General features: G+C 51.8%; 1 protein-coding gene across 1 annotated transcript in view; it reads right to left on the reverse strand.

Moving 5' to 3' along the window:
* The window catches only part of abhd14b (abhydrolase domain containing 14B), a 54,470-nt gene extending 45,159 nt beyond the window's left edge, over positions 1–9,311 (reverse strand). Inside the window, exon 1 of the mRNA XM_072472032.1 lies at positions 9,191–9,311. The gene's annotated coding sequence lies outside the window, so the exon portion shown is untranslated. The remainder of the gene's footprint in view (positions 1–9,190) is intronic.
* Between the last annotated feature and the right edge of the window lie 2,026 nt (positions 9,312–11,337).

The following is an 11,337-nucleotide window of genomic DNA, read 5'->3' on the forward strand; positions in this document are numbered from 1 at the left end:
GCCACGATCGACGTGTCACAGCTGACATCCCCACCCTCCACCAGCACAGATACAGACACCTCGGTGGGACATGTTAGTGGTCAGGCTTCTGGGGCACAATCTGGTGAGCACCACACTGCTGATTATGTAGATCAGGTGGAGGCAGGAACCCCCAGGCGGGACAGCAGTCGGAGGTCTGCTGGATCCCAGTTGGGTTCCAGCCTGATGCTGAGCCTGTGGAACAGAGTTAGCCGGAGCTGATGGAGACATTAGAGAGTGGCCGAGACATTCAGAGGGAGATGTCAGCGAAACTCCAGCAAGTCCATAGCCGATTGGAGGAGTTCAAGAGGCTATGGGCACATGCATTGTCGCCGTCAATGAGTGACACTGAGCCCAACACTGTTAGGGTAGCGACCGCAGTGGAGAGCCTGGTGCACGAAGTTGGCAGCATGAATGAAGGTGTCCAAGGTGTCGCGCAGTCGGTGACGGCCATGGTTGAGGGACTCGACAGAACGTCCGACTCGCTGGGGAATGTCACCAAGTACCGAACCGAGATTGATAAGATGCTGCGGGAAATGTCCTGCTCTCAGATGGGCATGGCTGAGGCGCTGCCGAGCATGTCCCAGTCACTGAGGAGCATCGCCGAGGGTGTCAATACCATGGTGCAGACATCGGGGAGCCGCCAGGGCTGGCAGAGCCAGATGATGCCGGGGGCAGCCGGGGCTCAAAACAGCTGCCCCTCTGTCCCACGGGGAACCCCAGGGCCCTATGGGCACCGAGCGGGAGGAGATGGCACTGAGCGCCAACCAGCACCCGTCCCATGGATTGAGGTTGGTGGCCGCCAGCTTCCCCTCTGATGAGGCTGCGTCTTGAAGTCATGGGACAGGGCGGCACGCTGTGCATGTGCTGTCAACAAGTACACCTCAGATGTGCCTCCTCGGGACACACCTAGATGTAGAGCAAGGAAGGTTAAGCACATTAAGGATACTGAGGGCCGGGGGGGAGGCACCATCGGCAGAGTGGTGGGGGGGGGGGGGGGGCTTGACTACAAGCAGTATGACACCTCTGGCATTTTGTTTTCTTCTGCAACATGGCCCAACCTCCAAACTCCTGGCTGATCTCTCCAGACATCCTCCCCCTCCCTGTAGCACATCACCCTCCAGCCACGGACATGTCTCCGGAGCTGTGTCCCATCCCCGGGGTGTTCGGATGTTGGCTGCTGCGTGTGTGGTGTTGCCTCCCGCAGTGTTCAGGCACAGTGACCAGGCATCAAGGTGTGATTGGGATGCTCGGCAATGACTCCCACATGCTACATGGTCCACCCACCCCTGGTTTGTGTGAAGTGCTCACTTAACCACGATTGCCAATTCCCTTTCAGCAATAGTCTTCAGCCGCACAGCCAGAGGCCTCGCCTTGGCAGTCGGTGGGGGTTATGGGTGGTCGATGGGGCAGACGAACAAGGGCGAGGGTTGCTTCCAGAATGGGTACACAGATCCAGGGGTTGGCATGGTGGTGCCGAGCGTGGTTGTCCCCCCCCCAGCCGATGGTCCCCCACCTTGTGCCGAGCACAGGGCCAGCAGTCCCAGCACCCCAAGCTGTTTGCCTGTGAGAAAAGATGGCTAATTACCTCCTCGGCTCCCCACAGCAGCTGCTCCGCCAACGTCACATTTTTTAAATAGGTGCACTGAACGGCACCCACATGACCACTCGCTGGGGAGGTGGTGAGATGAAGGGTGGCTGTTCCTTCCCATTAATGGGATGGAGATTGGTCATTATTAGTTTCTCGCCACGCCGCCGCGGCATCCTCATCTCGCCAACGGGAGCGGTCCAGTTAGATCAGAAACCGATCAGTGCCCAGTGTGGGTCCCGATTTTGGCTATCTAACCGGCCCACCCGCTCTCATCCGGCACGACATGGCCGGTAGATTGCGCCCAAAGTTTACCTTCGTCACAGGATGTCAGCTATGATTGGGATGGTCAGGTGTTGGTTTCTCGAGAAGAGGAGTGATGACGGCAAATTGAAAGCAAAGAGGGACAACAGCTGGAGAGAGAGAGAATTACTGGTTGTAATTGTGACTAACATGAGGGCCAGCAGGGGAAGTTAGATGATCAGCAGTTTAGTGGGAATAGGATTGAGGGAATGAGAGGTGGGTCTCGTGGACCAGATAATATGAAAGGTCATGAGGGCAGATGGGAGAGAAGAGAAAGAGGCAAGTTCAGGGCTCGGGCAGGAGGTCATTTAGTGGACGTCTAGCCCATTGGGTGAGAAGGGGATGAGACAGCTGAGGCAACTGGCGGGATTGTCTTAGTAACTTGTCCATGAGCTGCTCACACGTAATGAGGGAGAGGAGGGTGGAGGGGACCGGGGAAGAGGTGTATTAGCAGATCATTTACAGCAGACGGAAGCAGGCGGGGGTTCTCTTTGCATTCCTGCAATAATGATCAGATTTAGCAGACAGGATCAATACTCAATAGTTTAATTGGTCTGGTGGGTGAATAGCGAAACCAATTGTCTGCCACATTCTTTCAATGCTGCATCCCTTGGACTCAAGGGAGTGAGAGGTGAGAGCTGTACCAGAGGGAGCGGCCAGGGTGAGAGTGAGTTATGGTTTTATCAAGAATGAGCCCATCAAAAGTGGAGGTGAGGGTGCAATTCAGTAAATCAGTCGCTGCAGAAATGTTGTGGCCCACAGAGGGCCAAATGCGCAAGTTTGGATTTTGAATGGCATTTGTAAGTGAATTTGGGGATAGCTTTTTCCAGCGATGGACAGAGGAGGTAGAGATGGGAGAATGATACGAGTAATGAGCAGAGATGTCCTCATCTGTAATTGAAAAGATGTGAGCTCAATGTAAGACAATAAATGCAAGACTGCACACAGGAGGCTGGCTATGGGTTGGGAAGTTTACCTGGGAGGGAGCATTAGGCAGCAGTGAACTCAGAGAAGAGAGCGAGAACACAAGGAGTTGAGGTGAGAAAGGGAAGTCGTTCGGCTCAGAGGCGGAGGGAAAACAAACAATGAAGAAATCTTGGCGATTTGTATTGTGTTTGGGAGGGTGGTACAGAATGATGACTTTGAATGAGAGGGTGAGAGGGGTGAAACAAGGCGAGGTGCTTAAAGGAGGAGACGGTGCTAGAAGAGGAGGGGGGAGTGGTTCAGGAAAATGCGTGATCTGGTGATTATCACCACTGTCACATCACTCATCATGACAGGGTGAGTGGTGAGGACGGGAAGCTTCATTAAGGGAGGAAGAAGGTGCCATCACCCCACAACTAGGTTTCTGTTAGACCATGATGGTGATGTAATCGTCCACAACAGGTTCATGGATGGCAAGGCCCTTGTTGACAAGTGAATGGAGGTTCTAAATGGAGACGAGTAAAAGGATAGTGAGAATAGACCACGTGCAACATCTACAGAGTTAACACTGGGAGAGCTGGTTCTGACAGGAAGATGACTGGCAGAATTAGCCCCCAGCGGGTGCACTGGGCGGGAAGGTCAGCCAGAGAGACAATAAGGCGTAGGAGCAGAAGTAGGCCAATCAGCCCATCGATAGTGCGGTGTGGCATTTGGGTTTGCAGCTTGTAATGAGCCAACACAGAGTGCCTCGATGTCCAGAGAGGCACAGAGAGACGCTGTAGGCTGATCCCAGAGAGTCCAGCCTGGGACGGCAGGAAGTGAGCAGGAATATTGACTATTGAAGTTGGGGGAGGGAATGGTGGTGGGACAGGGAACGGGAGAGTGGAGAAGTGAAAGGAGACATGATGAGGAGAGACAGTCTAGGAGTGAAGGGGATAAGAAACATTAGAAAGGAAATAGAAAAAGAGCAAGATTAATGGGGCTCAAATCCAGACCAACAGCCAAAATGAGCACAGGGTACAGCGCAAGTGACGTAAAAATATTAAATTTGGATACAAAAAATACATGATAATAGACAGGCGATAGGAAATAGATGTTGTTAACAGAAAGTAGTACAGAGTTAAAAATTGGTCTTGTGGTGTAAAACAATGACTTAGGAAGGGGGCAATTAGCACAGAGTAAGACTGAGCTGTTATCCGAGGTGGAAGACACAGATAGCAAGTGAAATTTAGGAGCTAGACGTTGCCCAAGGAGGCACTTTCCAAAGAATAAAGGTTCCAGGGGTACACAGACTCAGTTTGCTACAGAGTTGGAGAACAGCAGGAATACCAAAAGCAACAGCAACTCCCTTACTGATTATTCAGTTCAGGAACAGGCGGGAGCTGAAAAACAGGCTGAACCAGTATCCAGATTCCACAGGCCACTGAGGTCTCTCATTCACAACAATGATGGGGGAGGGGCAGCGACATGACCTAAGATATGCTGACTAAAGAGCAGCAACAGTCCCAATCAAACACTCCCAGCACAGGGTTAGATACAGAGTAAAACTCCCTCTAAACTGTCCCATCAAAAACTCCCAGCATAGGTACAGCACAGAGCTAGAGACAGAGTAAAACTCCCTCTACACTGTCCACATCAAACACTCCCAGGACAGGTACAGCACGGGGTTCGATACAGAGTAAAGCTCCCTCAACACTATCCCCATCAAACACTCCCAGGACAAGTACAGCACAGGGTTAGATACAGAGTAAAGCTCCTTCTACATTGTCCCCATCAAACACTCCCAGGGTAGGTACAGCAAGGGGTTAGATACAGAGTAAACAACAGTGTTTTCCAACTTTTTTTCCCAGGGACCCATTTTTACCAACAGACCAACCTTCGGGATCCAACTCAGCCGACCTTCGCGACCCACGTCGGCCGACCTTCGCGGCCCACCATTTTCTTTTACCTTGTTTGTTGCTGACAAAAATGGAGGAAATGGTTTTGGGTCCCTTTGGCCCCAATGGTCCCTTTGTCTCTTTGGTCCCTTTGGCCCCCCCGAACTTGCAAAAAAAGAAAAGGCTGCAACCGTATAAAAAGAAATGCGGCTGCACTGCGCATGCACACCGGTGATCGGGCACGCATGTGCAGTGCGGCCGGATTTTTAAAATATGTTTGTGGCCATTTTGAAGGCCGCTTGCAGCCTTCAAGCGGATTTGCGCGATCGGGAGCACCGCGACAAACGGCTCCGCAACCCTTCCAACACCCACCCGTGGGTCGCGCCCCCGAGTTTGACAATGCCTGCTCTACAGTATCCCAATCAAACTCTCCCAGCACAAGTACAACGCAGGGTTAGATACAGAGTAAAGCTCCCTCTACAACATTCTAATCAAACTCTCCCACGCAGATAAAGCACGGAGCTAGAAACAGAGTAACGCTCACTCTACACTGTCCACATCAAACACACCCAGGACAGGTACAGCACGGGGTTCGATACAGAGTAAACTCCCTCTATAGTTTCCCAAACACTCCCAGGACAGGTACAGCACGGGGTTCGATACAGAGTAAACTCCCTCTATAGTTTCCCAAACACTCCCAGGACAGGCACAGCACGGGGTTCGATACAGAGTAAACTCCCTCTATAGTTTCCCAAACACTCCCAGGACAGGTACAGCACAGGGTTTGATACAGAGTAAACTCCCTCTATAGTTTCCCAAACACTCCCAGGACAGGTACAGCACGGGGTTAGATACAGAGTAAACTCCCTCTATAGTTTCCCAAACACTCCCAGGACAGGTACAGCACGGGGTTCGATACAGAGTAAACTCCCTCTATAGTTTCCCAAACACTCCCAGGACAGGTACAGCACGGGGTTCGATACAGAGTAATCCCCCTCTATAGTTTCCCAAACACTCCCAGGACAGGTACAGCACGGGGTTCGATACAGAGTAAACTCCCTCTATAGTTTCCCAAACACTCCCAGGACAGGTACAGCACGGGGTTCGATACAGAGTAAACCCCCTCTATAGTTTCCCAAACATTCCCAGGACAGGTACAGCACGGGGTTCGATACAGAGTAAACACCCTCTATAGTTTCCCAAACACTCCCAGGACAGGTACAGCAAGGGTTCAATACAGAGTAAACCCCCTCTATAGTTTCCCAAACACTCCCAGGGCAGGTACAGCACGGGGTTCGATACAGAGTAAACCCCCTCTATAGTTTCCCAAACACTCCCAGGACAGGTACAGCACGGGGTTCGATACAGAGTAAACCCCCTCTATAGTTTCCCAAACACTCCCAGGACAGGTACAGCACGGGGTTAGATACAGAGTAAACCCCCTCTATAGTTTCCCAAACACTCCCAGGGCAGGTACAGCAGGGGTTAGATACAGAGTAAACCCCCTCTATAGTTTCCCAAACACTCCCAGGACAGGTACAGCACGGGGTTCGATACAGAGTAAACTCCCTCTATAGTTTCCCAAACACTCCCAGGACAGGTACAGCACGGGGTTAGATACAGAGTAAACCCCCTCTATAGTTTCCCAAACACTCCCAGGACAGGTACAGCACGGGGTTCGATACAGAGTAAACTCCCTCTATAGTTTCCCAAACACTCCCAGGACAGGTACAGCACGGGGTTCGATACAGAGTAAACCCCCTCTATAGTTTCCCAAACACTCCCAGGACAGGTACAGCAAGGGTTCAATACAGAGTAAACACCCTCTATAGTTTCCCAAACACTCCCAGGACAGGTACAGCAAGGGTTCAATACAGAGTAAACCCCCTCTATAGTTTCCCAAACACTCCCAGGGCAGGTACAGCACGGGGTTCGATACAGAGTAAACCCCCTCTATAGTTTCCCAAACACTCCCAGGACAGGTACAGCACGGGGTTCGATACAGAGTAAACCCCCTCTATAGTTTCCCAAACACTCCCAGGACAGGTACAGCACGGGGTTAGATACAGAGTAAACCCCCTCTATAGTTTCCCAAACACTCCCAGGGCAGGTACAGCAGGGGTTAGATACAGAGTAAACCCCCTCTATAGTTTCCCAAACACTCCCAGGACAGGTACAGCACGGGGTTAGATACAGAGTAAACCCCCTCTATAGTTTCCCAAACACTCCCAGGACAGGTACAGCACGGGGTTAAATACAGAGTAAACTCCCTCTATAGTTTCCCAAACACTCCCAGGACAGGCACAGCACGGGGTTAGATACAGAGTAAACTCCCTCTATAGTTTCCCAAACACTCCCAGGACAGGTACAGCACGGGGTTAGATACAGAGTAAACCCCCTCTATAGTTTCCCAAACACTCCCAGGACAGGTACAGCACGGGGTTCGATACAGAGTAAACCCCCTCTACAGTTTCCCAAACACTCCCAGGACAGGTACAGCACGGGGTTCGATACAGAGTAAACCCCCTCTATAGTTTCCCAAACACTCCCAGGACAGGTACAGCACGGGGTTAGATACAGAGTAAACCCCCTCTATAGTTTCCCAAACACTCCCAGGACAGGTACAGCACGGGGCTCGATACAGAGTAAACCCCCTTTATAGTTTCCCAAACACTCCCAGGACAGGTACAGCACGGGGTTAGATACAGAGTAAACCCCCTCTATAGTTTCCCAAACACTCCCAGGACAGGTACAGCACGGGGTTCGATACAGAGTAAACCCCCTTTATAGTTTCCCAAACACTCCCAGGACAGGTACAGCACGGGGTTCGATACAGAGTAAACACCCTCTATAGTTTCCCAAACATTCCCAGGACAGGTACAGCACGGGGTTCGATACAGAGTAAACCCCCTCTATAGTTTTCCAAACACTCCCAGGACAGGTACAGCACGGGGTTCGATACAGAGTAAACTCCCTCTATAGTTTCCCAAACACTCCCAGGACAGGTACAGCACGGGGTTCGATACAGAGTAAACTCCCTCTATAGTTTCCCAAACACTCCCAGGGCAGGTACAGCAGGGGTTAGATACAGAGTAAAGCTCCCTCTACACTGTCCCCATTAAACACACCCAGGACAGGTACAGCACGGGGTTCGATACAGAGTAAACCCCCTCTATAGTTTCCCAAACACTCCCAGGACAGGTACAGCACGGGGTTCGATACAGAGTAAACCCCCTCTATAGTTTCCCAAACACTCCCAGGACAGGTACAGCACGGGGTTCGATACAGAGTAAACCCCCTCTATAGTTTCCCAAACACTCCCAGGACAGGTACAGCACGGGGTTCGATACAGAGTAAACTCCCTCTATAGTTTCCCAAACACTCCCAGGACAGGTACAGCACGGGGTTCGATACAGAGTAAACCCCCTCTATAGTTTCCCAAACACTCCCAGGACAGGTACAGCACGGGGTTCGATACAGAGTAAACCCCCTCTATAGTTTCCCAAACACTCCCAGGACAGGTACAGCACGGGGTTCGATACAGAGTAAACCCCCTCTATAGTTTCCCAAACACTCCCAGGACAGGTACAGCACGGGGTTCGATACAGAGTAAACTCCCTCTATAGTTTCCGAAACACTCCCAGGGCAGGTACAGCACGGGGTTCGATACAGAGTAAACCCCCTCTATAGTTTCCCAAACACTCCCAGGACAGGTACAGCACGGGGTTCGATACAGAGTAAACCCCCTCTATAGTTTCCCAAACACTCCCAGGACAGGTACAGCACGGGGTTCGATACAGAGTAAACCCCCTCTATAGTTTCCCAAACACTCCCAGGACAGGTACAGCACGGGGTTCGATACAGAGTAAACCCCCTCTATAGTTTCCCAAACACTCCCAGGACAGGTACAGCAAGGGTTCAATACAGAGTAAACCCCCTCTATAGTTTCCCAAACACTCCCAGGACAGGTACAGCACGGGGTTCGATACAGAGTAAACCCCCTCTATAGTTTCCCAAACACTCCCAGGACAGGTACAGCACGGGGTTCGATACAGAGTAAACCCCCTTTATAGTTTCCCAAACACTCCCAGGGCAGGTACAGCACGGGGTTCGATACAGAGGAAACTCCCTCTATAGTTTCCCAAACACTCCCAGGACAGGTACAGCACGGGGTTCGATACAGAGGAAACTCCCTCTATAGTTTCCCAAACACTCCCAGGACAGGTACAGCACGGGGTTCGATACAGAGGAAACTCCCTCTATAGTTTCCCAAACACTCCCAGGACAGGTACAGCACGGGGTTAGATACAGAGTAAACCTCCTCTATAGTTTCCCAAACACTCCCAGGACAGGTACAGCACGGGGTTCGATACAGAGTAAACTCCCTCTGCACTCACTGTTTCAGGAGCAGTGAGTTTATTCAGATATTGGAAGGTAAGTATTCAGACTACTGAACTGACAGAAAAGAAGTTGAACAAACCTAACTCTTGGAGAAAGTTGGGCAGTTTGCAGCTGTCTGTTTCTCTGCTGATTATGTAACTCGTTCAGGAAAAAGCAGTAGAGAGAGGCCTGCATTCGGAATGGGAAAATCGGCACCAGCGCCCTCTGCTGCTGGGAGATACCATGACCAGAGTTTGGACAACAGATAAAGAGCTTGCTCCATTTTAGTCATAGAAACTTACAGCAATAATGGAGACCATTCAGCCCACTATACCTATGCTAGCTCATTGATAGAGCTAGTCAAATTAGCTCAGCACACAGATTTTTCTCTTAACCCTGAAAATTTGTCCTCTTCACACTATGTCCAATTATCTTTTGAAAGCTTCCATGGAATCTGATTCCACCACATTAGGAATTTCTTCTGGGCCTTAACAACCCTTTGTGTGAAGAAATTTCTCACTTCCCAGCTGGTTCTTGTGCCAATTGTGTTAAACCTGTGACCTCCGGTTATTGAGCCATTTGTCAGAAGGAGCTGTTTCTCCCCAGTTACTCGATCAAAACATTTTATCCTTTGAAGTCCAGGCTGAGGCGTTCAAAGGGGCAGGAGGCCTTCATCAGGTGTGCTCTATCTGGCCGGTAGAAGTGCGGCTTGCACTCTGCGCAGACTTGGCAGTCTCTGGTGACGGTCCTGACCTCCTCAATGGAGTAGGGCAGGTTGCGGGCCTTGACAAAATGGAAGAACCGGGTGACCCCCCGGGTGGCAGAGATCACAGTGGGGAGCCCGGAGTCGGTCTACCTGTGCGCTGGCACATGTACCAAGGGATAGGGCATCTGGGGGCTCATTGAGCTTCCCCGGGGGATGCAAGATCTCATCGCTACAGGTGGAGAGCTTGATCCTCCACCTCAAGATCTTGTCATTTTTGATCTTGCCTTGCTATGTATTATTAAACATGAAGACAACCGACCGTTGGTCAGTGAGGAGAGTGAATCTCCTGCTGGCCAGATAATGCCTCCAACGCCGCACAGCTTCCACAATGGCTTGGGCCTCCTTCTCGACAGAGGTGTGCCGAATTTCGGAGGCATGTAAGGTGCGGGACAAGAAAGCCACGGGCCTGCCCGCCTGGTTGAGGGTGGCAGCCAGAGCCATGTCTGATGCATCGCTCTCCACTTGGAAGGGGAGGGACTCGTGGACTACGTTCATCGTGGCCTTGGTGATGTCCGCCTTGATGTGTTTGAACGCCTGGCGGGCCTCAGCCGTCGGGGGAAAAACTGTGGACGTGATGAGCGGGCGGGCTTTGTCGGCATAATTAGGGACCCAGTGGGCGTAATATGAGAAAACCCCCAGGCATCGTTTCAGGGCATTAGGGCAGTGGGGGAGAGGGAGTTCCAGGAGGGGGCGCATGCGGTCGGGATCGGGCTCTAGGACTCCATTTTCCACTACGTAGTCAAGGATGGCTAAGCGGTTGGTGCGGAACACGCATTTCTCCTTATTGTAGGTGAGGTTAAGGAGTTTGGTGGTATGGAGGAATTTTTGGAGGTTTGCGTCGTGGTCCTGCTGATCGTGGCCACAGATGGTGACGATATCTAGGTACGGGAGGTGGCCCGCAGCCCGTACTGGTCAACCATTCGTTCCATCTCTCGCTGGAAGACCGAGACCCCATTAGTGACACCGAAGGGAACCAAGGAAGTGATAGTGGCGGCCATCTGCTTCGAACGCAGTGTATTGGTGGTTCTCCGGGCGGATGGGTAGCTGGTGGTAGGCGGACTTCAAGTCTACTGTGGAAAAGACCCGGTACTGCGCAATCTGTGAGGGGGTACACGTCGAGCTGCGTATTCCGATTGATGGTCTGATTGTAGTCAATGACCATCCTGTACTTCTCCGCAGTTTTCACAACCACTACTTGAGCTTTCCAGGGGCTGTTGCTGGCCTCAATGATCCCCTCCCGCAGAAGCCGTTGGACCTCCGACCTGATGAAGGTCTTGTCCTGGGCACTGTACCATCTGCTCCTAGTGGCAACGGTTTTGCAGTCCGGGGTGAGGTTCGCAAACAGGGAAGGTGGATCGACCTTAAGGGTCGTGAGGCCACAGACGGTGAGGGGGGGGCAGGGGTCCGCCGAATTTCAAAGTAAGGCTTTGGAGGTGGCATTGAAAATCCAGGCCGAGTAACAGGGCAGTGCAGAGATGGGG

Source organism: Scyliorhinus torazame, chromosome 13, assembly GCF_047496885.1.
Source record: "Scyliorhinus torazame isolate Kashiwa2021f chromosome 13, sScyTor2.1, whole genome shotgun sequence".
Lineage (NCBI taxonomy): Eukaryota > Metazoa > Chordata > Chondrichthyes > Carcharhiniformes > Scyliorhinidae > Scyliorhinus > Scyliorhinus torazame.